Source organism: Struthio camelus, chromosome 5, assembly GCF_040807025.1.
Source record: "Struthio camelus isolate bStrCam1 chromosome 5, bStrCam1.hap1, whole genome shotgun sequence".
Taxonomy (NCBI): Eukaryota; Metazoa; Chordata; class Aves; order Struthioniformes; family Struthionidae; genus Struthio; species Struthio camelus.
Genome location: NC_090946.1, coordinates 74,316,418 through 74,342,974, shown reverse-complemented (window position 1 = coordinate 74,342,974; position 26,557 = coordinate 74,316,418). Strand labels below are relative to the sequence as shown.

Below are 26,557 nucleotides of genomic sequence, written 5' to 3'. Positions count from 1 at the left end.
CCTGTGGGAAAAGTCTGCAGAGGAATATTTTTCATTAGCTCAACACATCTGGACAAATTCAGATCCTCCCATGATTCTTTAGATCTGAAATAGAAGCTGCTAAACTTAGCTTGGAGTTTTCTTTTTCAGATCAGCCAAGGCCTGGATGCTTGCCTTTCTTTGCAAATATTCCAGGGAGGACTGATAGAAGAAATTGCCTCTCTCACCTCACCTTGCCTCCATTTTAAAACTGGGGAATTAAGAGATCCTTTGATGGTGCATGGAAGTTAACTACTACATGTTGAGTGGATCTTTTTATAAAAACACTTTTTCTTCTCTCCTTTCCTTCTGCAAAATAAGCAAACACAAACTGAGACTGAAAAAATCATCCCAGACTGCACTGCACAACCGTATCATTAAAGAAAAGCATCAAGTGAAAAACAGTAGAGGCTGATGTCACTTATGCTGGTGAAACACAACACCAGCAGTCGCACTTGCGTTACAGTAAAGCTTATGGGTTTCAGACATGCACAGTGCTTGGTGCTGTATGACAGTAAATCTACAGGCAAGCCGCTATGCCCAGCTCTGAGGAAAACAGCCATCCAGTGGCTCTCCCAGCTCCGAGTCAGATGTCCAGGCTTCCTCCATAGCCTGTAAGGAAAATAAGGGACTTAAGATCCTAAGAAATGGGATAACTGGGTAAGGCACTAAAATAGCCAGTGGAGGATGCAAGGAGAGGTGATCAGATGCTTATGTTCACTTGGGAAAGTCACCACTTCTAATGGCTGGGTGTGTGTCCTTGAGAGGTATCATTAAAGATTTACCCTGTGCTTCCACTCTTTTACTAGCATCTGCCTTCAGCCAAGGCCAGAGACAGGATACGGAGCTACAAGGACCTTCCAACCCAGCTCTTGTGTTTTAGGTTTTACGTGAGGTAGCTCAGCTTTTTCCCACAGAGATATCTCAGCCTTATATCAGGAGTTAAGATCCTCATAGGTTTTGCAGATAGCTCTTGATTTCTTTTTCCCTTGTTCCAGGGAAATGTCCAAACTAGCAGGCTCTGGATAGTTTCAAGAAGGGGACTCTCAGCCTCTCTTATTAAAGCTTTTCCAGGTTGTGCAGTCAGTTAGCTGATTACTGGAGCAGGAACTTCTAACTTGACTTTCCCACATCACACACACGAATGGTCTAACCACACGGCTAGAGAGTCCATCTTCCACTTCTTCCCTCTGGTTCAGTGAATGTTCAATTATTTATAGAACATGGAACTGCTTCAGCAAGAGAGTTCGAGACTGCATCCCAGAGGCTCTCCCAGTTGGATGCTCATAGAACTCCTTCAGAACATGGAAGGTGCTGCATAAAGCATGGGAAATGGAGATGCAAACCTAGATTTCCTACAGCCCAGGAGAGGGCTGAAACTAGTGGCATAAGTTTTCTGTGCGAGGTACCTATGCTCTGAGAAAGCTTATGGGACATGGCCGTTTATATGGCTTCACATGCTGTGTTAATTTAGAGTGTGAAACCTTAGTCATGCCAGGAAAGAAGGGCTTCCCATTTGTTTCCATGGGCTAGAAAGTCATCTGAGAATTGAGCAGGATTTAGGCAAGATGATCTCAGCCAAGCCAAGATTTAGGCTGTTTTGCATAAATTAGCATGTCAGAAATGTAAGCACTATAGCTTGGTGGAGCAGGGGCCCAGGTGTTAGTTGTCTGTTCAAAATGGAAATTAGATACTTACCTGCCTTTTTGGAGTTAGTCTGCAGTAACTGCATAAAGCTGCAGAAATGCTGTTTAAGCAGTTGAGAATGCTCAGTTAGAACAGACAGGAGGGAAAGATGTAAAAGCATATACAAATGCTACCAGAAATGTGACTTTCCTGCAACATAACCTTTGCTTAGGTTGTATATCAGAGGAAGAGATTTTATTAGAGCTCATTAAATTTTAAAGCCTTAATGGTACCTTCTGTACTGCACGATTGGTACAAAAATGAGAGCTTGATAAACCATTAATGCAGCAAGGCGAAAGGCAACCTACGCTGCAGTGTCTGTGGCTGGGAGATAAGCTCCCTGCTGCGGGGTATCCGCAGGACTAGCGTGACATCATCTGGTGAAACCTGGTACAAGTCCTTCAGCTCAAGGCTGCAATACCCCTGGGCTGGCAGGAGCACATCAAAGAAGCAGGAAAGATTTATGATGTAAATGAACTCATATGGATGGCTTTCAGAAAAGTGTGGGAGTGGGACAGTCTGGATTAGAGGCAGGGACTGCAGTCAACAAAGTGGCAAAGTATAACAAACTAGGTAACAAAATTGTAAGCAATTCAAAAGCCTCTGTAGCAATCGGTTCTACTACAGCTAAATTTATCCACAAGGTCTACTGACTTTTTTCTTCTTTCTTTTTCCTGACTTTACCTGCTCTTGGCTTCTTTTGTAACCTAAAACTGTAGCAACTAGCTAACACGTTTTCTTTCTTTCTATTTGTCTATCACCCTCCAGCCACTTTGCAGACCAGACAAAACCCACAGTAATACTAGCTGCAGCGTAAACAGAGACAGGAGTTAGTCCTCCATCTCAGCAATAAAGTTACTTTCTGGTGGATGCTCTGCGCATGACTTATACCTTTGCATTTAGAAACCAATAATTCTTTTGTAAGGCTGGTATATTTTAGGGGCACCAAGGCTGAGATTTTCAAAAATGCCTAAGGGTGCTGGGCATCTGAAAGCTCAGTCTCCTTGGATATTGAAAGCCTAAATGCAGTTGGATCTCTCTCTCTGAGCTGCACAACCCCAGCAGTAATCTGAAACTCTCTATGTTTGTATCCAGGTCAGGGAGATAGCATAAGAGCTCATTTGCCTTACTCACCGACTTCCTTGCCAAGTGAGCATGAAATTTTCATGACATTGCAAAGTAGCTGATCCATAGCCTCCTAAATGTCACTGCTCCAGAGAGTTTATACCCAGAAAGCACCTTGAATAATAGCTTTGCGTTTGGGATGCAGGAGATAGGTTTTTTGGCTTTGGGATAATCTCTCATTTGAACAGGGGAAAACAAAGTCTGTAAAATCTTGGGGGGAATGAGAGCACCTGCCAGCTCTGTGCAGAAAATTCTTGGACAGATCATAGAAAGACAATGGATTGCTTTGATGCTAAGGTTGTCCCTGGGCCACAGGAACAATCTCCAGTCATGGCAATACAGTCCCTGTCAGCCTACATTTTTAATACAACCAGTGCCAATCCCTCAGATGGAGCTACTGTTCTCCAGGGAGTACTGAACATCTGTCCAAAAGCCTTTTAATGGCAGCTTAAAGTGACCTCCTAGGTTCATTGACAGGTTTTTTAAGATTGTGTTCATTATCTTTAGGTGTTCTCCAAATTTCTAACAAAAAAGTGAACAGCCCAAGCGGTGAATCTGAGTGTTATCTATCATTTTCAAAGTGGCAGGGGAGAAAGACAAATGGCCTTAAAGTCTAAATGCTGGCAATGCCCTTCCCAACTTTCTTCTCATCATTGGCTCAGAAGTAACAAAGGGGCCAAATGAAACATATCAGCACATCCCACTTTTGCAGTCTCACATTCACATTGGACTCCCGGGCTTTGTCTGTTGTCCCCAACGTGTCTCAGACATTTTCCTTGCCAGGACTGAGCTGTTTCCAACCCTAGGGCCATTCAAAGGCATATAGCCAAGAGAATAGTCCTTACTCTGGGGAGCGGAGCAGGGGGGAGATTTGAAGCCTCAGTGAGAATGGAGCGATGTGTGCGGGTCTAGTTAACTCACAGGCCACCTCAGATGGTAGCAAAGATATCTGCAGCCTTTCATAGTCCATTTTATACAGGAATTCTTGTTATTCTTTGTTATAGCTATAGCACTCAGACCATGCTAGAAAGCGTCCACAGTGTCTAGTGGGGACTTCATGTTCTGTAGAGATCTAAGAGTCACTTCACTGGGAGTATGCAGTTCACTGCTCCCTTGGCCAACAGTAGATGAGAGAGAGATTGCTTCCTGTCCTACCATGGTGGCTTCTTCCGGACATACCATGGCAGAAGATTTGTCAAGTGCCTGTCAGCTTACTCAGAGGACATGTCCAGAGGATGATGCCAGTTTTGCAGGACCAGCATTATGTAGTGTCAGCCTGGCACATTCCTCTTGTCTGAGGGGTTTGGATCAAAAATTATCTATCAGTTAGAGCTACGAGATACTTTGAAGCCACATGTTACAGGCTGAGTCTTGCTTGTAAGACGCAATGGGGCCAGGACTGGTTCTCTTTATTATTCAAACGCACTCCATTTCAGTCATGTTATTTTTTCAATGAGGAAACAGCTAAATTCCTTCTAAGAGCAAAGAGGCTGGATGTGCAGCCTGCAACAGCTGAGGCATGTCTGAATTTGCCTCTTTTAAACTCTAATAATTTTCTCTACCCCTGAGTAACTGGAATAGTTTTACAAGAGTGACCCAGAAAAAAAAGAATTTCTCCCTGATTGCATAAGCTTTGAAAGGTTCCTTTCAGATCACTAAATTGTGACAGCCTTTCTGTACCACCTCTGACTCCTCTGTGTGAAAAGGCGTGAGTTCCCTTCAGTCATGCAAGAACAAGAAGAGCTCTGCATGGGTAACAAGCATTTGAAGATATTTACGGAGGCAGCCAGCCTAGCATAAAACAGGCAAAATGTAAATGAGTGCTGGCTAAATGCTCACACGCAGAGAGCGTGCACAGGCTCCTCACCACAGCTGCAGGGTCTCTTTAATAAATAGCCAAGTAGAAAATTAAAAGCAGCCTGCTATCAGCAGCAGGTAGCTCTGTCGAGCTGCTTCTGGCTCAGCATGAGGCTTCTTTCCCTGTGGCTTTCCAAGCAGAGTCATGCTCCTGTAGCTTTTGGTTTCTAGGCTCTATACTTCAAACAAGTGAAACCAGGTATGTGTCCATGAGGAAAGAAAAGGCCTGCATCCAAGAGAGAGGCTGGAATACTTATCCATGAGCCCCAGGTTAAGAAGTGAAAATTATCTTTTCTGTCAGAATCAGTCAATGGGCTGCATTCAGGTCACCTTTTGTGTGGCCTTTTTGACTTTGGCTTAGTGACCTTGGCTAGATGGCCAGGTTGTGACAGCCCTGGCTGTAGCAGTTACGATGCCTACTGTGGGGTACACCTAGCAGGTTGCTCAACCAGCCAGGAGGTCCTGCCTGGGGACAGAGAAACAGATGGTCAGGCAGTTTGGTTCCCCTCTGGCATATGTTTTCTCAGTGATTTACTCTTTTCCCAGTCATCTAGACAGTCAGAAAGGACCTAAAAAACATTATTTTCATTTTGAAACCCCTCATATGTTGCATGAATTATTCATAGGCTGTGAGTGGTTAAAAAAAAGGGCAGTTTTGATGCATACAGAGACAGTTTATATCATGCTTCCAGGACATTTTCTGAGTCGATGGGAAAGCACCACAGCGACACCAACCCAAAGTGACTGACACAAAACCTCGCAATACTCCCAGCCATCACTAGATGCCCTCCTAGCTTGCGCCCGGTTGAAGAGACCGCTTACAGAGATTTTCCCTTTCTAGTGAAAAAGGTCTATGTAACGCTCCTAACTTTGTTAAGAAAAGTGGGTAGAAGCACGTTCTCTTCAAGAATGCTTATTCTTACATCCAGAGTCCCTGCACAGCCCTAAACTGTAGGATCCCTAGGTGAAACAGCAATTCGTCAGCTTTTCCCACTGAGCAGACACACACGGGCAACAGAGACTTTGTATGAAGGATTTTGCCTGGGGCCACACACCTCTCTAAGTACAGCCCCTAAACCTCTGAATTCCCTGGGCTGTTGACTTGTCATATCTATAAACATCTTCTCCAAGGGCCTCTTCTCTCAGAGCTCTGCTCTCTCCACTCCCCCCAAAGCTTCTTGCCTCCCTTGAGCCAGAAAGGGTCTTCTACATAGTCTGCCAATGTCCCTTTTTACTTTCCTTGCACTGTCCCCTCTCCTCAGCTGAGCTGATCATTCTCTCCTCTGACAGCTTCTGCAAATCTCTCTTCTCTTGGTTTTTTTCCTTAACCCTTAAGAGTTCCGAGTAGCTTCAGAGTAACTATCCAGTCACTCTCCTCACTTGTTTGAGCTGTTTGGGGCTGTCCTTCTCAGCTCTCTTGTAGCCAAGTGTCATTTCAGAAAAAGGGCGGTTTCATGTTTCACCTCTCAGGACAACTGATACTGCCTGCTCATTTGCCCACCTTCTACTCCTGAGCCTCTGCCTCCTTCTCCTTATCCCTTTCATCTCTGAGAACAAGCTAACAAACCTGGTTGTGGGTCCAGTGGACTCCTCTCTGGTGAATCTTCAGCCTGACCTGCTCCTGGAGCTGAACATTATTCCCTTGCTATCTGTTCCACAAGTCATCTCTGCAGGCCTTACCCACAAAGGCAGCATCACCATTTGCTAGTCCCTTCCCTGACAAACTCGTCCCTATTCCTTATTACAGTAATCTGTTTTGTGAGAAGGATATTTTAATCTATACTGTTAGCCTGATATCTCTGCAACTGTGAGCTCCTACATGTCCCACAACCATCTGAAAGACTCTTCTTCCTACAATAAACCTTTCTTTTCAATCCATTTCCATTCCAGCTTCACCTCCCTGACAAATCCACTCTCCTTTTCTTCTCCCTACTTCTTACTCTGTCTCTGCAGCCAGCTTCAGTTCTTTCTGCCTTTTCTTATTGCATCATCCAGCTCTGGGGCATTTCTCATTGTGCTCACAGTTAAATCTCCTGCCCACACCTTCTTCACTTTCCCCACGTACAGTATCACAAATTCTTCCCCCCAACTGCCTATCCAAAATGCCAACGCTAAAGAAATCTCCTTACCCTCACTGCAGCAGCCCACTCTTCCTTTTTCTTTTTGTGCCTTCTCAGAATATAATACCTGCAAGTCTTGTCCTCACTTTCAAGAACTGAGATAATGATGACTCTTTTCCATCCTTATGTCCCTTACTGCTCCAAAGAAGCTCCATTCTCCTTTCTTCATACTACCCTGCGCAGCACCGGTACCCTGGATCAGGCTATGCAGCAGCAGCCACCTGCCTGGGTAAGCCCTCTACCTTTATTCAGATGTCTGTATCTGGTCTATGATTTTTATGTTCCTCATGGTATTGCCATGCCTTATTCACCACACTTATCTCTTAAGAGCTTTATCCCTCTTAAGAGCAGGGAGCTCTTCCTCAGCACACTAGCTAGCTCAGAGCTCCTGACAGCTCCCTGCCTCCATGCTGCAGGGCACTGCATGGACCTGCCCAAGTACTGCAGCAGGTCCTAAAGTGCGAGGCTGTCTGCCTCAAGAGGTTTCTTCCTTTCTCAGATACATATTCACTCGCTGTTACTGTCTCACTCTCATCCTTTTCTCCATCTTAAAACACACTCTCACCACCGGAACTTGTCTCACAAGCACCTGCCCTTGACCCAGATCTTATAGATAGATGATGTTTCATTTTTTATTACTGTAAGTTATGTGATGCACAAGTGGTTTAGAGTCAGTCTCACGTGACTATTCATATGAATATCTACAGATATTCATGTGAATATATCCACTATCAACAAAACTGATCTTGAAACAAAATTCAAAATAATTGATCAGCAAAAAAAATTCAAAAAAATTATCTTGAAACTTCTTAATATTCGGTATTTTCCCATAGGGGTTCAGGTCTTTCTTTCTTTTCATCTGGCTAGAGCTGACATGAAATAACAGTTAAACCCCAAAGGAAGAGGTGTTTTTGCCTGCTAGTTTTTATTCTGATGTGTCAAAGCAAAGCAGAACAACTTGGGAATAACCCGTAGGTGCTCAATGCAACAGATATGAGGCAGCTAGGTTCGTTTTTGCTTGTGTCTTGTTCTTGAGGAAGAGGAGTGACTTCAGGAATGGAACAAAGACAACTGTAGCATGTAGATACTACCTATTTTCAGGGGAAGCCAATACAGGACAGCTTAGACTAATAACACCAAGGACAGTGCTGAGAAAGTGAATGCCATGCGATTCAGCATGCAGAGAGTAATTCAGCAAGATAGAATGAGAAAAAATGAGAACAGCTAGTCATTTATATCTCAGTGCTAGGAAGCGCAATAAAAAACAAGAGGGACAGGAAGTTATATTACATGTGAAAGAATATGATGTAATTGATGCCTCTGAAACCTGGTGAGATGACATGCCTGATGGGGGTAATAAAACTGTTGGTTAGGGAAAGCAGACTGGGTAACGAGTAAGATAGTGGTTCTCTATACCATCACTTTCAGCTTAAGAGTTGCTGCTAAGTCAGATCTACAAGATACTGAGCGGAAGAGGAAGAATACCTGGAAAATGACCTGCTACAGATCATCAAATACAGTCAGAAAGACAGGAACCAGGATGAGTTATTCCTTGAACTCATTGTCTATTAAACGCTCAACTACTTTGTGACATACAAGTTCTGTATGCACAGGGGACTTCAGTGTGGGGGACATACGCTAAAAATATAGGCACCCAATAGAAAAATATCATTTAAATGATACATGTGAATTCTCTAACCCAGCAGGTATTGCACCCAAGGTGAAGTCATTCATTACAACATATCGTGATGAACAAGTTGCTGGAGAGAAATTTTGCTGCTCTGTAAGGAGCAGACATCTTCATCGTGACCTGATTATTTGTAGCATTGGCTGCCCAACCTGCAAACATATGCAACACTAGAAGTGCAAATTCTCTAACTCAGAGAAAATTATTAGCCAGATGGATTGGTAGGAAAAATATGTGCCAAGAAATCTGACTGAAAGTTCTTTACAGAGAATTTATCAGATGGTCAAAAAGTCAGGATTTCCCAGTCAAGAGTGCAATTAGACCAGGCTGAAAATCTCATCCTGGTTCAGTGACAAAGTGAAGGAAGCAATGTGAAATAGAAAAGCAATCTATTAGAAATGTAAAAGCAATAAATGGCTGCCAATAAATATAAACTAGAAGTAAATAAGTGTAAGAAATGAGTAAGTGAAATTAAAACCACCTGGAAACAATTCAGAACAGATAGCGCAAAGAAAGATAGGGTTCTAATATCTATTAGGAGCAAAAGTAGCTTAGAAATAATACAGTAATATCACTGTGGTGAGATAGTAAAATTAATAGCAATGTAGAAAAGGTACAGTGCTTAAATATTTGTTGTCTCTATTCAGAAAGAAGCTAGATCATATACATGTGTAACATGGGGTTGATGATGGACTTTTTAGCTCAGTAGTATCTCAGGAAGCTGATAAAACACATATACTAAGGATAAATATTTTGAATAAGTAGTCTGGGTAACTAGCATTTCTAAAAGAGATGAGAGATGACATGATCTCTCTCCTGCTTCAGTTTGAAAAAGTGCTAGTACTGTATCAATACTCCAAAAGGGTAAAGCAAATGAAGTGGGTAACTACATTCAAACAGAAGTGACAGATGCAAACAATTGTGAGTTAAAGACAGGATAAATGCATCTTTCAAAGATCAAGAACATTTATCTACCAAACCGAGTGCCAGCCTTTATGATTCTGGCCCAGATGTAATGGATTCAGATCTTTCAAAGACGTTGGATGTTGTACCATGAAACGCTGATTAAAACAGTGCCCTGTCAAACACTAAAGGATATCCTGTGATTGATGTGAGAGCTGGAGAACTGATAGATTTCAAACAGAAATGAATGACCATAGCATGCGCTCTCAGTACAGCACTATAGCCTAAAGAATTAATGCAACTGTGAGTGTGTGTGTGTATACATATATATATATAGTGTCACGTGTAGGCAGATGTGTAGGGAAATGTTTTTACCTTTGCATGTTTGTGCACAGTAAGGTCAATGCTGAAACAGTCCCACACCTGTGAACTCCTGAAGTCAGGGACAGGCTTTGGGAAAAAGATGCTTCCTCCCTTATAGTAGTTTTCCCTAGGCACTACTTTTAGCCACTGCTGGAGAGTGCATCTCAAGCTAGACAGAGCTTTAGTCCATCCCAGTAAAGCCACTCTTATTGTCCTGTGTTCACTGCTCACTTCTGATGTGCACAATTCCTTAGGGAAATCTGAAAAAGGGAGACCATAAACTACCTACAGCTGCTCCCAGACCAGAGCAAACACCTGCCTGTTTGAGGGTCAGAACTCGCTCTGCTCTTCAGTCTTCTATTGGTTTAGTCCTTATTCATCAACATGAAATTGTTCATCAACCTTTCAGCCTACTGTGACTGTGTGCGGACTAATTGCACAAATATTTGTCCGAAAAGCACTTTCTGCCTCCATTCCTAGCTACCACAGCAGCCATTTAGCCCCACAGCACAGGTCTGGCTGTTAGCGTGACCTTTGGCAGGGCACATGGGTAGGAGTTGAGTTTTGGGCCTAGCTGTCAGGACTGCTTCTCTGTTTTATCTGAAATAGTTGCCTGTTAAAAGACAAAAATAGCCCAGCAATAGGGATTGGAGCTTCCTTCTAAGAGCCAAGTTCCCCATTTGCCAGGCCACTTCCCCAGTCATTTTCCTTCTGAACCTTAACTGTATTTTCCATATATTTGATTTGCTTTCAGTAGAAAAGGCACAGAAGTCACCTTCTTCCACCTCCTTTCTCTTCATTACATCCACTCTCCAGAACAGCCTAGAGCCTCATAGACGAGTACCCCACCATGGGCTGAGAAGTTAAGAACTAGATCCGCTGGACTATGATATATTAAAGAAAAAGATGACACTAGGATTTTAAAAGAAAGTCCTGGCTGCAGCAGCATTTTCTGGAAGGATCTATTGGTGTGAGTTAGATGCTCCCGAAGCAAGTCTACTGTACTGAGACCCCCAGGGGAGATGGACCATGGTTTCACCATGTTTTTGAATCCCTAGCAGGATTAGATACCTAACTGCTTAGCACTAGGCACATGTGGACACTCAGCTGAAGGTATTTAGGGATCTGGGAGGCTTAAAAATATGATTTCTAAGGAGAGGAAACAGATGGTAGGTTAGAAGGTGGCTAAACAGAAGGGCGGGGAGTTGCATTAGGTGTCTGGGTTCCTATTAAGAATGGCTTCCAGAAGTTATGCCTTTTTTTTTTCTTGTACCTTAAAACTACATGGAAGGAAAATATCAAGAACTGAAGACTGCTTTACTCAGGTGAGAAGGGTGAAACAGGTGTGTTCCTTATGTATAAAGCAGGTGTACCCCTTATGCATAGATGAATGTGGTGGCTTCCACTGAGTCCAGACATGCTGAGACTGGAATGAAAGGAGATGCGTTTCAGGGACATTCTTTGATAATTCGGACAAAATATCTAGGAAAATGACTAAGCACACCTGGGAGCTAGTGGAGTCTCCATTCTTTGTGACTCCGGAGCAAAACTGGGCACCTCTCCCCAAGGGACGCTTTAGCCCAACATGACTTCACTAGATTCAAAGCAGAGCAACGCGATGAAACAGCCTGTGATACTCAGAGCTCACAGGCAGTGACCATAGGTCAGTGCTAGCAGAAACCTCCCCAGCCAAGGACCTGGCCCACTTTTACGCATACTAGAAATTTTTAGTAGGTTTGAGGAGAAGGGAATTGCTTGGGTTGTTTTTTCTTTTGAACCCTATAATAACACTACTCATATCTAGTTGCATATGCTCTTTAAAGGGCTGGGATTCCCCCTGCTGATAGAAGAGGCATAGCACTCTCACTTCCTTTAATCTCCATCAAACTATTATTTCAACATACCACCTACACAGCCAGATGAAAAAGCATCAGTAGAAGGGAACTGTTGTTGTTTTGTTTTTTCCTTCTCAGAAAAAAAAAAAAGCTTAGAAGAAAATCTCAGAGCCCAGTTTTGTAACTTCTAACTCCTCTTTTCCCATCTGGAAATTCCCCTTAGTTATAGTACACTATAAACAAACTCCCCACAAATAAAGTGAACTGAAATTCAGTACGAAATATTGAACAGCCCTCCACTGAGTAATGAGGGACTATTTGTGATTTACTGGTTACCAGAAAAAGACAAAAAGCAGATGGGATCTGGGTTTTCATTTTAGACTATTTTAAATTACTTATTCAATGCAGTAATAAGTAACCTTGTGAAGTATGTTGCATTTGAATTACAGCTTTTCATTTGATTTTGTGATTGAGTTTGATAGGTTTTTTAACTACAAGAGGCTGCCTTTCTTCATTCCCAGATAATGGATTAGACTTTGAAGAGTAAATACCACTATGCTGCTAGCATTTTTCAAAAGGATTTTGGCATCATAAGATGTTTATTTACTGTTCTGTTGTCCTACCACTGACACTTGTAGTAAGACCTCCTCTAACAGGGAGACAGAAGACGGTATCCTCATAGAAGACATTGTTGCTAGGACCGGGTGCGCAATTTGTACATCATCATTACACTCTCAGAATTTGTTACAGCAAACCATATAGGGAAAACACAGAATAATCACGGAAAACACCAAAAGATGCCTATGTCATTTTTATAAATGACATGCTGGCCTTTTTTTCCCTTCCCCAGTTTTTGTCACTTTGGATTGCTAAGCAGCTTTCTAGGGAAACAGACCTAGTATTCACTGTATATTAAGCTTTCAAAGTAACAGAATTACTTTGGCTGACGTTCCATCAAGCAGCAGATACAAAACAAGCCTTTTTTAAGCTGTGCTGCCATGTGCTCATAGGAACAACCATTGGCAATCCTGATTTTGTTCTAACAGAGATGTACTTACTAAAGCAACTCAAGTCTAACTCCACAGCTAAGGTTTAGTAATAAGACCTCGACTGATAAAGCATTGTAAGAACAAGGTTCAGGCAGATTTAAGCTGCAATTCCACAGGGAGCTGAGCCAACATGACAGTTTGCTCCCAACTGCCTCTACCATCTCCGGCGTTTGTCAGACCCTTGGCTGGGCAACTTCTTCTCACTAAAATGGCAGAAAACTATCCTATTGTTTATTTTTCAAGGGGAGCAGGACCTTCCCCTTTCGGCAGAGGCAGATTGTGATGTTGGCTCATCCTGCCTCCTGGAGCCGTACCCTCAAAGCAATTGTTTAGGCATTACACTAAACTGCAGCCTGCAGCAGTCTGGTTTCCCTTTAGGCTGGTTTTGCACAGTAACTAGGGCAAAGGGATCCTGGACCATACTGGAGGGTCTAAACTGTAACAGTACAAATAAAAATATTGCAAATTGGACTCAACAGGAACCACAGGCCTAGGTGTATTTGGCTATTTCAGGAGGTCTGCTGGTGGGGAGGGGGGGGCAGACTGAAAGCACAAGTGGCTATTTTCATGCAAAGCAAGGTTTATGACACAGAAAAGCCCAAGGTGGGCAACAGGAAGCTGATGGCTTAACACTTCTGCTTTAGATCTTGTTTGCATGGTCTTTAAAGTCCTGAGCAAAGGCATTGCCTGGCTGCATTAAGGCAATGTCAGATTTCTCCAGGGCCCCCGAAAACATCCCTAGGATATGAGTGGCTGTTCCTACATCTACCTGCAGATACGAACGTTCCTCCATCCACACAAGGAATTAGCATGTGTATCACTGCCCAGAGCACTCAGAGGTATCTAAGTATCTCAAGCACCTTGAAAACAAACAGGTCAAAGAAGCTACATCCATTCTGGACTATCTGCTTTCCTCTTTTGTCCTCACAGCACTTTCCTCCTGCCTCTAAAAGTGTGGGGACGTCACTCAAGGTGACAGATCAAGAGACGGCCTTGTAGCAAAAGCAAAGTCAGAATTTGTGTGTGTGCTTCTATTAGTGCTTTCTTGGGTATCTGGCACTTGGAAGCCTAAGAAAAATACACTTTATTTTGACCCATATATCTACTGTATATATTCCATAAGCTGCAACTCCAGGATGCAGTTGGACTGGCTCAGAGATGTCCGTAACCCTCGTTCTCCTGGGAGAGGTTCTGTTTGTCTGGGATCTGAGCAGTGACATTGGCAAGACACTGTGATACTTTGCCCCAGTCAAGTCAGCAGGAGTCTTGGCATTAATTTCTGCAGAAGCGTGAATCTCATCCATGTTCATTACAAATATATATATTTTAATTGGTAATGATACCTGAATCTCATACAAAGTTCTTTTACCACTGCATTTCAAAATATCTACAAAGGAAGTGGGCATCACAGCTGTCTTTTTAAGGAGGGAAAATGGAGATGCAGACAGAGATGTGATTAATGAAAAGAGCCCACAAGATCAGTCCAGCACTGCTGAGTTGCATCTGTTTCCTTCCCATGATTTGGTCACATCCTCTACCAAAGCTGGTGGGCCATGATCAGATATTTGCATTTCTCAAGATGATGAGACCTTACAGGTTTGCCTGCACTGAAGTAAAAATGCAAAAATCCCCCACATCTGGGTAACCTGGATCACACAGAGCTTTGTGGTGTCAAGGTTCAACTGCTTCCACTCTGCAAACTCACTCTAAAAGAGCTAACTCAGGTATTGCTGCCCTGCACCGCAGACTGCAGCGTAGACAGACTTCCCGTCTCAGTCTTATGTGTTAAAATGTGCCTGTACCATACCAGTATTAGGTGGTTTTTATCTTTCTCTAAGTTGCTTTATTTTCAAAGTGCCTGAAGCTGCTATAGTGTTAGAAGAATAGGCATTGGAAAAGCCATCTTTTAATGTTAAAAAATCTTTCTAATTAATATGGTTGCTTCACAGATACCTCTCCAAAAGTACACTCCCAGCACCAAGTACGGCATACAAATAGCATTTGGAAAATTAGGCTTCGTAAAATTATTGTTTAAGTGAATGGAAACTGTCGAGCACAAGCCAAAATTTCAACCGTTCATAGGAAGGCTAATTCATAGGAAAGTCTATTTATACTGCGAGAAATTTGTGCCAGAGCTCAAACATCAGCATTCTCAAGGGTGATTTCCAGGGGATTTTTCTGTTGTCTGTTGTTCCTTCATGATGGAATAAGAGGATCTGAAAAAGCACTGGGAAAGGAGGGAAAGAGCTTGGATTTTTTTTCTCCTCATTGTGTATACATACCTAGAAGTCTCAAGGAAGTCCCCATAACTTCATCAGGGAATTTTTTTGAGAAAAGATGAAGAAGATACTTCAAGATATGTGCCTCATCAAATCTCTTACTTTAATTGAATGTTGAATGACAGTTCTTCATCAGGCAATTCCTTTCTTCAAAATGTTAAATTGTGATAATCTGGGAGCAGAGACCGGGAGGGGCCATTCGCACTTACAAGCATCCCTCAGGATTCAGAGAAGATATCTCAAGAGAGGCACCGCAGTTAACTGTCTGACTATGTAGGATTTGGTCTCATGGATTCAGCCAATGCAGGGTGGCATCATCACCCAAATCGCCACCCAACATGTGGGGCTTATATTCCCCGCATGAATGGAGCCTGTAAAATAGAGCCTATGTAAGCCCCATGAGCTACCCCGTTGGCGCACAGCTGGGTAGCTTATGCAATGTGTGCCAAAAGTTCAAAAAAAAATTGGTTGCACAGAGGAGGAAACAATGTTGTGATCCCTTCTTCTTGCTTATACCAGGCTTCTGGGATGGCTGGGCCCTCCTCAGTCATCTCCTTGTTTATACATATCTGTTTATTACTGTGAGCTCCCTGAATGGGCCCAGCTCCCATGAGGGTTTCAGCTGTCGAAGGTTCTCCTTAACAGTATTAAAGAAATACATGCTATCTGGCAGGAGGTGTCTCTCCTATTGCTAGCGTGGGCTCATGTGACGTCAGGAGATTGCCTGGCAGGGCAGCCGTGCAGACCTCTGAGGTCAGGAAACCTCTGCAGAAGAGGCTTCTGAGAAAGCTGAGAAATGGACCGTAAGGGGAGGGCATGACTCTGCTGTCGTGTGCCTGCTCTGGAACCATCTGTCCATTGTACAGGAGTGCCATCGTTCAGAGTAGTTGCTCAAGGATTGATTTGCTCTAGGCAAGGGTTAAAATATCCAGCATGTCTCCAGTTGTATGAATGAGGGAATTCTTGGAGCAGGAGAATCCCAAGATGATGCAAGTGCCCATCTTGGGAAATAAATTCAGTCATGTCCTTCTGAATAAAATGACTCACATCCTCAGTGTCTGTGTATGATCACAGAGCTCCACAACGCATCATGCTCAGGAGAAAACCCAGGACATGAAGTCCTGTCCCCTAATGAAATCTGCCAATCTGTTTTGTTGTCCTGGTGCCTTTTTCCTCCCACTCCTCCTCCGTCCTGTTTCCTTTTCCTGTGATACTTAAATGGCTGCTCTTGTACATGTGAATCAGTAAATCAAACCATTTACAGACTATTCTTTTCAACTTTATCTCTGTTCTGCAAAAAGTTTCCTGCTTTCCTGTCTGCAGCGTTTTCTAAGGTGCCCCTCAGTAATGAAGCCCTAGCCCAGATGTGCAGGGGGTAACCCACAATGGCCTGTCAGTTTAGTGGCAGTTTCCCTTGATGGGGCACAAGCTTCCTAAAGCCACACACCCCCAGAGCACAAAGCACTTACTGCAGCTCTCCAAGGCAAACTGCCTGCTGGTTCGCTGTACAGAACTGGCGACAAGGCTCCCTGACCATACTAGGAGAAGGTGATGCAATATAAACACCAGGGCCCTTTGAATCTCTGCCTAGCTGCAGAGCAAATAGGTGGAGGCTAAGCTGCGAACAACAAAACATACCAGAAGAAAAGCTCTTGAATAGATGGCTGAAGGATCTGAGTGGGATTTGGATGATCTGAATCCTGGGTTTGTCCAAGGCAGTTATTCTGCATACGTCCATTCCCTATCCTTGAACCATGCACCTCACTGGGGATTTTAAAATGAGAGGAAAATTTTTATGACTTTACTTCTGTGGTTGACACTGTTTTTGTATTAACCTGAGATATAATAACCAAAAATAAAAGAAACCCACAGTAACTTGGAGCTTTATATAGTCACAAAAGAAGTTATACCTCTTCAGTAAATCATCGCCTTGATGGGTACTGCAATACTGCAATTTGGCCACCTTTTGGCTCTTTCACAGAAGCCTTCTGAGGAAAAAACAAAGTGAGGCTAGAAATTATAGCACTGTCTGTAGAAAGTGCAAAAACAGCTTGAATTTCTGTATATTTACACCACTGGATGAATGTGATTGCTTAGGAGTTTAGACCATGCCACAGATGCACAACAGGTTCTTCCCTCAGAGTTTGTTAAGGCTTTAGGTGTTGGCCCAGGGCTGTTGCTACTTTGAATTTCTAAAAAATCAGAAGTGCATATTCCTTTAACCGCACCCATTTCCTCACCCACACGCTTAACAACTGCAACCTTTTTAGCCCCCGGGTACTGTAGTTTCCTCCTATGAAGAGGTGTTTTTTTTAAAAAAAAGGCCAGACATATCGGTCAAAAGGCTATGACCCAGACTGCAAAGGCTGTGTGCGGTGGCACAGTCCATCTCGTAGTGCAGCTAGGCAGTCTACGCTGCTGGGCTGTGATCTATCTACATGTGCTATCAGATGCTATTTTTAGTTTTCAGTTGCATTTTATTCTGGCAATTCAAGCTGTAAAAAATAACAGTGTCAACCTGTTGGAATATCTAGGGACATACGCATTCAGAAATGATTTCAAATTTGAAATGTGGAGCCAACATCATTCTTGCCTCAACACCGTCACTTAATGCAGCTTATGCTATGGGTGAGTAACTGGCAGTAGCACCTTTCAGACAAAGAGACTGTTAAAAAAAATACATCTGTGTACCCCACCTAGTCCCAAGGCCCTCTAAGTACAGACTGACACCTCTTGACTGTTATCATACAGAAGACAAGGCAGTCATTGCCATAGAGAATTTACAGTCTCAGTAAAGCTAAAGATCTCTAATATGTACTATGTGACAATCAACTGTACTATGCCAGGGAGTTTTATATTAATCTCAGTACATGAAGGGACAGGACTGTCAAACCTAACACGGCTTTTCTCTTTGGGGAGAGAGGCTGGCTTGATGCAGACAAGTATTTGTCTTATGGATTTTCACCCCTGAGGCATGCAGTACATCATTTCATCAGTGAAAACTTAGGAAGACCAAATTTCTACATGTCATTCACAAAAAAGCAAATCAAAACAGCAGAACTTTGAAGTGCACATGTGAGATGCAGGCAATCTTTATGCACACTGACAAACTGGAAGCAATCTGACAGTATAATTCTGTCCTATGATAGCACATACACATCATGCTTTAAAAAAAAGATCACATCAAAAATCTCTGCAGCTGACACTTCTGTATTTCATTTCAGGAAGCATAACAGGAAAGCTTCTGTATTCCCTGCAGATTGCGTGCTAGACATGAACTGGAAGCCAGAAAGCCATGTTACCTGTGTGCTAGGCCCAGGCTTGGGGTTTCTTTTGCCACTTAGCTGGCCTGAATTCCAAGGTAGAGTGGAGCTACGTTCCATTTGCAGGTAGACCGTTGCTGGGAGGAAGCTGAGTTGTGGTATTGTCATACTGCTCGTCCCACAGTATCTACTTTGAGGCATCTATCCTGTGGTTGATCCTGCTAGTAACTGCACTACTGCTGTTTTTTCATCATCCTTGTCCCGGATCAGTGGCATCACAGCCACAGCATCACAGCCACTTTCACAGCTAAATCAGGTTGTAACCACAAGCCACTGAGACTCTATCAGGCATAGATAGTGTAGGGTAGTTGTGGACTACAGGCCTGTCAGCCTCACCTCCATCCCGGGAAAGGTGATGGGACAGCTTATGCTGGAGGTCATCTCTAAGCACGTGGAGGGCAAGAAGGTGATCGGGAGTAGTCAGCACGGATTCACCAAAGGGAAATCATGCTTGACCAATCTGAGAGCCTTCTGTAACGGAATGACTGGCTGGGCAGATGAGGGGAGAGCAGTGGATGCTGTCTACCTGGACTTCAGCAAGGCTTTTGACGCTGTCTCCCATCGCATCCTCATAGGTAAACTCAGGAAGCGTGGGCTGGAGGAGTAGACAGTGAGGTGGATTGAGACCTGGCTGGATGGCGGAGCTCAGGCCGTTGTGGTCAGTGGCGCAGAGTCTAGTTGGAGGCCTGCAGCTGGCGGTGTCCCCCAGGGGTCAGTACCCGGTCCAGTCTTGTTCAACTCCTTCATCAAGGACCGGGAGGAAGGCACAGAGCGCACCCTCAGCAAGTTTGCTGATGGTACTAAACTGGAGGGAGGGGCTGACACACCAGAAGGCTGTGCTGCCATTCAGAGGGACCCGGCCAGGCTGGAGAGCTGGGCAGACAGGAACCCCATGGAGTTCAACAAAGGCAAGTGCAGGGTCCTGCACCTGGGGAGGAAGAACCCCGGGCACCAGTACAGGCTGGGGGCTGACCTGCTGGAAAGCAGCTCTGCAGAGAAGGACCTGGGAGTCCGGGTGGACAACAAGTTAAGCATGAGCCAGCAGTGTGCCCTTGTGGCCCGGAGGGCCAATGGGATCCTGGGCTGCATGAGGCAGAGGGTTGCCAGCAGAGGTCAGGGGAGGTGATCCTGCCCCTCTACTCAGCCCTGCTGAGGCCTCACCTGGAGTACCGCGTCCAGTTCTGGGCTCCCCAGCACAAGAGTGACATGGCACTACTGGAGAGAGGCCAGCGGAGGGCTACAAAGAGGATGAGGGGACTGGAGCCTCTCTCCTCTGAAGAAAGGCTGAGCGAGCTGGGCCTGTTGAGCCTGGAGAAGAGAAGACTGGGAGGCGGTCTCATCAATGTGTACAAGTATCTGAAGGGAGGGTGTCGAGAGGATGGGGCCAGACTCTTCTCCGTGGTGCCCAGCGACAGGACAAGAGGCAACGGGCACAAACTGAGCCACAGGAGGTTCCATCTGAAGCTGAGGAAAAACTTCTTGACTGTGAGGGTGACTGAACACTGGAACAGGTTGCCCAGAGAGGCAGTGGAGTCTCCTTCCCTGGACATATTCCAAACCCGTCTGGACGTGATCCTGGGCAACGTGCTCTAGAGGACCCTGGTTGAGCAGGGGGGTTGGACGAGATGATCTCCAGAGGTCCCTTCCAACCTTGGCCATTCTGTGATTCTGTGATCATACCGGTGCTGGGGGGCTTATACAGATACAGCCCCCCATCTTTGGCCAGAGGAGTGCCGGGCTGAGCAGACATTGGCCTTTGATGCTTCTTAGCCCTGCTCTGGCCATTACTGTGCTGGAGAGTTTCACAGGGAGTTGAAGAAAAGGCAGGTCACTATCAACAATCTGCCTGAGTCCTTTCCTAGATTGCTTTTATCCTTAAGAAAGTCCTTCTTGCCATGATGCACATGCTGCTTTCCTCAGACTGGTCTGCAGCTCAGACTCCACACAGTGTGCTGCCTGATAATAAGAGGGGAGCTGGACATTTGGCTTTTTCCTACTGAATTCTGTACTTTAAGGAACTGTTCTCAGCTCATTTTTCTCATTGCAAAATTAAAAGCCCTCTTCCATAGTTTTCTAAGAAAAATGAGCCTTAGTTGCTTCCAAAAATGATGCACAGCTCTACAAAAAATTGTCTTTTTTGAGTGGAGCTATTACATGAGTGCAACTCTGTGCGTGTTCATTTGTATGTGGAGTAAGGAGAGGCAGATAAGCCGAGGTTTCCACCATTCATAGGTTCTTGTTCTTTTTGATTTTGGTCACAATCAGGGGAAGGTAACACAAACACAGAGCATTTTCATCTGCAGCAGAATAGAGAAAGGACAAATATACTTCCAACCTTTGTTGGTAGTTTCTAAATGAAAAAGGGGTATGAGTACCTCAGCCTGAAAGTCTTTCAAAGACATTGTACCCCTCTCGCCTTCCACAGTTATTTCTCTTTTCCTGTCAATGGTGCACAAGCACTTTCTCTTTCACTCTGCTGTGAAAATCCCAAGAGAGATTGGTATTATGCAGCAGTGAACTAAAACAAAGCTGGACTCTTTTCTCTCTTATTTTTTGGATAATCACTGTGCTCCAAGAGAAAGATGATAAAGAGTACACAGAAGGCATCTGGTGGTTTAACTTGCCTAAACCCAATATTTTAAAGGCAACTATCTAAATAGTATCCAGCAAACGTAAAAAGAAATATGCTCAAAAACTCCCAATCTAAACTCACCAAGGCCCAGTGAAATGTTGCCATTTACTTCAATTGGATTTAGATAGAGGCCTGAGGCTTTATGCCTTCTGTTGTAAATGGCTCCTTATCTGATCTTTTTTCTGCCTGGATACAACACCAGTACAATGGAGTTCAGGCTGAAATATATAGCGCTGTGGTGCTTGTGTTATCTTTACTGAATATAGACTAAACTTACTTAATATGTTTGGTTTGTTTTTGCTGTCCATGGAAGTGTTAGCTCTGTTTTCATCTCCAGTCACAGAAGATCTTGTCAAATCTTTTGAAAGCATCTTCCAGTGTGAAATTTTACATTTGACCTCAACTTGCTAGGGCAATGACTGTGGGTGTTGTTGATTTGGGGTCTATTACTAAGAGAAGCATGCAGCAGTAGAGACTCTAAATAGTTAAACTTGTAGGTTCATCTGGAAGATTCAAGGGCACAGAGAGCTGTTATCTTCCATTTCTCTCTGGAGGACCACGCAATTTTCAATGTGTCATCATAAAATCTAGTTGTCAAATGCATATGTGCCTCTATTTGTATATTCTTACCCATATGTCAGCATGTGCAAGTAAGTATCATGGGGAGCATAACCAGGCAGGTATTCGACTGCAAATTTGAAAACCCAAATGGGAACTGTGACCTAGCACATCAGAAGTATCATAGAGGAGCCCACTGGTCTCCACAAAAACTCCAGTTCTTCATGACAGAGAGTTATTCTCCTCTTCTCTGTCCCACATCTCTGAATGAAGAATGGTCATCTTCTATATAGAGAAATCAGTTTTAACCATCTCAGAAACATCAGTCCCAGTCTTCTCTATGGTCTCCTTTGGGTTTGGTATCTACACAGAGAAGGGCAAGGATGAAATCATGGGTTTGGAGCAACACACAGGCTGGGGAACAGTGCTGCATCCAGCTAGGCTGAGCTGATGGAGATTCAAATTTCATCTGGTCCACTATGCAGCTGAAGGCTACCAAGATGGCTTAAGCCTTTTGTTCCCCAGGTCTGTCTGGAGCCAGAGGATGACATGTTCAGCAGAACTAAACCAGAATGACTTCTTCACCCCAGAATGAAAGCAGAAGCCAAGCATTCCTTTTTTTTTTTTTTTTCAAATGAAATGTTTCATTATCAATACAGCTATAAAAAGAAAACTTAGTTATCTGTCTGCCTTAGGTTGTAACCTAGTTCCTCCTTCCTGTCCCACCTTCTCACTCAGCAGTCTCCAAACACTGACAGACCCCCATGGAGTGCTGTAAGCACCTCACCACAGCTGGGATCAATGGAAGTTTATCAGGGAGCTGCCTGAAGACTTAATAAATGTGGTCATAACTGACTCTCTCAGTGTTAAACGTGGCATCTGAAGTGATGCATGGAACAAATCTTCCAACAAAGTCTAGGCTAGCACTGTAATGTGGAGCCCATCTTCCTCTGATACTTAAAATCCAAGTTAGGGCACTTGCTAAAGGTCATGCACCCCTTCCCAGTCTAAACCAACAGAATGGACACAGAAGTTCTTTTTCCTACCTGCAAATCTGCCCCGCTTCTCTAAGCTGCTCATACCACCATCTCATATTCTCAAGTATTTGCAGCCTTTTCTAGCACCTCTGGCATTAGAATGGTCTTTCCCTCATATCACCATCCCCCTCTGTTGGGCTCTAATATTGCTCCTCATCCATCTAAATGCCTAATCATTTCACAAATATGCAAGTGAATATATGTGTAACACCCAAGGTGAGTGTTATCTCAACCGTACAAATGAGGAATAGGTCACCGACTGCAGGTGCCTATGGCGGGCATCATGTTCCAATGCTCCATGCAGGGAACCAGAGCCTGGTAGCCAAAGAGAGTAGGGTTATGGGTTGCTTCTCAGGCTCTTGTCCCTCCGTGGCATGTTAGCACAGTGACCAATGTACACACCTAGCACAGAAGTCCAAGAGATGAAACTCCTGGTTAGAAGTGGAATCTGGCAGATACAAGAGATGAACCCACTACTCCTTACTCCTAGTCAGGTGACTGAATTTGAAAGTAATTATTTCCATTGTTACGGCTTTATTTTCTTTCAGCTGCCGTTCTGACTGCAGTGGTAACTCTGATATCTTGTGTGCTCTGCTCAGTAGAAAACTTATAATCCTCAGTTCCTGGGCTGCATTTACACGCAGACCCACCAGCATAACGTTCTTTATTTCTTGTATCTTCCTATTAAATCCACATTTTCCTGTCATGACCATTTCCCCCCCCCCTTCTGATTATTCTCTACTTCAATTAACAAGTGAATAGTTTCTTCTGCCTCTTCTCAGAGGTTTATTTGGTTTATTTTCAGGAGCAGACCTTCCCAGTACGGTTAATATGGATATTCCTTGCTTAAGCTTTCTTTATACCATGACTTCTCGAGTAATGATAGGACTAAGATTTTCAAGACTGGGGTATTCCACTCAGATGCCTATCTATAGCTGGGCACCTAACTAAAAGTGACAGACTTTGGGAACCTCATGAAGTCATCAGCAATCTACTTTCTTTGAACTCGCGACACTTAACGACTGTATGCAGTATAGTTACTTCCTGAAGTTCCTACACAGCAGTCTGTGAGCACGGCACAAGTCAGAGCACCTTAGCATCTCCTCTGCAAAAGCTACAGAAAAAAGAAGTAAGTGATTTCTGACTCTGAGATAACTCATTCATTCTATTTAGCAGAAGTATTTTGCCTTGTTCTGCTAACTGCTTCTCCATGCTGTGCATTTGTGCTGCAGAAATTTAGACTCTGCTGATGTTTCACTGTAGTCTAAAACTCCTTGTGATTGATGTAACAGACATACAATGTTGCTGGGTCTGTCTTTATTAGAGTTCATTGCAGTTAACGGAGTCTTTGCTACCTGTCTTCCTTTCCCCCTTTCCTATACAAAATATTTTCTTTCTTAAAAAGCAATTGTAGTTCCAGTCAGGAATGGATGATAATTATGCCTGAAAGATTTCGGCAGGATCCAGGTTGGCAGTGATGTTAGATTTAACCATCACTACAGACCAGGAGGCATGAATATGCTATTATGTCAGATACAGAAAAGCCAGTCAGCGCTGATGGGCTTCCTTTGGTAGACCATAAAGAAAATTCACATCCAGCCTTTCGTGTTGTCCTTACTGTGCCGAAAAGTGCGAGAGGCATTTTATTCTGATGTTTACCTGCTGGTCTATACTGACTGACTGGATATACAAATGTTCTTCTTTATCTTTTATTCACAAAGTACTGTCTCTGGCACTGACCTCTGGCATTCAGAAATGTCGAGACTGAGTTAAGATTTTTTTTGTTTTCATCAAATATTTTGGGAGTTGCCTTATTTGTCTGGGATGTCAAAAATGCTGGGACCATGCTTAATGCTGATCTTGGCAAGCACGAGACTTTGCTTTTAAAGGAAAGTTGATGCTTCTTTGCGTTTAGCATAGCAGTTGTTTAGCGTAGTAGCTGCAGCTTTAAGGAGACTACAAGTCACAGGTTGGTAACAGCAATCACACCATGCTGATGGATGGGCAGAATGAATCAGTTTGTACTTCTTCCTTTTATAGTTTTAAGAAACCTAGCTTTGCTTTGAGAAATTCTGGGATCAGAGCAGATCTTTGCTATGCCAAATAAGATTTAGTAAAGGGTAAATGTCCTACCTCCTCAGTCGTGCTGAGCTGGGGCTGTCCTATTGAGTAGATTAAACTGCATTCTGTTTCCTGGATTTAGTTTCTCATAGGCTCTTCCTGGTTGTTTTTCTGCTTCTCCCTTGTTACCTCCCCCATTTGTTTGTGCATACTGCAATAGAAGATGCTACGGATTATAGCTACTGAATTCTCTTGAAATTTTTAAACAAAGTTGCTGTTCTGCCAAAGGCCAAGGTGTATCTGGGCTTAGTTTTAATCCGCCCTTCCTGTGATTCCATTTAGGCAAGATGCTGCATGTTAACCAATAGTTCCTCAGCTTCTAGCAACCTCATTTGAAAAAAAAAAATCCTACATATTCTGCTCCTTAGCAGTAAGGCAAGGATGACTTTCCTCTGAGGATTTTTCCGTTCGCAGGACACTAACATTCAAACAAGTACTCACAGTATGAACTGAGCACTGAAATTTCTGCCTGAAACTGCAGACAGCTCTTTCAGGTTCAGCATTTCCCATGCCTCTCAGTGAGATATCGACTTTAGAGCCTCATCATGATCACGCAACTAGCACTGCTGTTAAGGCAGAAGTGTTTTAGGGCAGTGTTTCAACTATCTCTGGCTGCCCTGGCAAAACTCAGTACCACTTCTAAGCTGAAATGGAAATTTCACAGCTTCGTTCAGAATAATTTTGCTGTCCCAGCAAGATTCCTTTATTTTTGTGTACGAGGGGCTGCAAAAGTGTGTGTACGTCAGTTGTTCTCAAACCAGAAAGAGCTGGGGAAGAGGAGAGCAGTATTGCTGCAGCTATAGAGACGGTCATGCCTGGCAGCGATGCCACTGCTTATACGGGCGGTTGGGACCCTAATGCAATAGGAACATAGCTGGAGTGATGGCTGCGGTTAACTGCTGCGCCAGGCAACGTGACAGTAGGTTTCTATGGCTGCTGTCTGTCACTTAATGCCTGTACATCTGGCAAGAGCTCAACACTGTTTCAGGGTTTGTCTGCCTTTTCTTGTTACTTAACACAATCCTGTTGCACTCTCAGTGTGCATGGGGTGCAATTAGCTAAAACAATGAGCAGTTCAGTGCTGAAACTAATAAATATCCCCCTGTTTCCACATGAGGCTATTTTTATCTCCTTTTAGCACTTTTCTCTCCCTGCATGGACTCAGCCGACTGTCCACAGGCACTCTAATGTCTCCACACTGCTCCCAGCTGCAGAGGAGCTGTGCACGTCTCGTGCACAGAGCCAGCACAGATCTAGCAGGGTTGATCAGGTGGCACATCTCCGCACATCCCTCTGCCATGTGTTTGGTTTCCTCAGCGGGGTGTGCCCCAACGTGTGAAAACCGTAGCTTTAAGCTGAACCCTTTCAGGGCCAACATATATGGGGAATACTATTTTCTCTTTGCTTTGCCTCATATGCTGGGCTTATTCCAGAGCGCTGGAGGAGGAAGTAGCCAAGGATCCCATCACACTGGCAGGAATCTCATCATCTTTATAGCTGCTTTCTGTAAAGAGCTGTCAGGCTTGAAAGAATCTAGCTGTTATACTATCATTACTTTGATCTTTTCTGCCTTCATGAGTCAAGGCTGTTTTTAAACCACAGCATGTAGTGCAAAAACATACTACCAAACACATCTAAGGTTCAGAGCTGGCTAGTGCTGTTGGTGGAGCAGGCCATGTGACATGATTTCGTTCTCCAGCAATGAAGTCAGTAGACAGTAAGGGTTCAGTATTGAGTCTCAGTACTGGAAAGGGAAGTGGGTTATTTCATTGCACAGGTGAGCAGGGTCTTACCGGAGGGGAAAGGTCCAAGAAAAGTGGGAAATTCAGAACAGGGTCTATCTGAAACAATGTATGATTTTGATATCCCTAAAGAACACTTCAGAGAATAGCTGGTAGCTGGGATTTTGCGTTAATATCTTTCACTGTAGAGCTGAAGGGTCCCTGTCAAGAACGCTGACAGCT

The 26,557-nt window shown here is 43.8% G+C and overlaps 1 protein-coding gene across 6 annotated transcripts in view; it reads left to right on the top strand.

Annotated features, from left to right (window-relative positions):
• The window catches only part of GPR132 (G protein-coupled receptor 132), a 98,038-nt gene that overhangs the window by 53,663 nt on the left and 17,818 nt on the right, over positions 1–26,557 (top strand). For 2 of the 6 annotated variants that reach the window (XR_011141681.1, XR_011141680.1), the window contains exon 1: positions 23,330–23,601. The exons of 1 other annotated variant lie outside the window; for it this stretch is intronic. The gene's annotated coding sequence lies outside the window, so the exon portion shown is untranslated. Of the gene's footprint in view, positions 1–6,952; positions 7,036–23,288; positions 23,602–26,557 lie in introns of those variants that run through there. 3 more of the 6 variants (XM_068947282.1, XM_068947276.1, XM_068947280.1) reach the window with 3 other exon arrangements.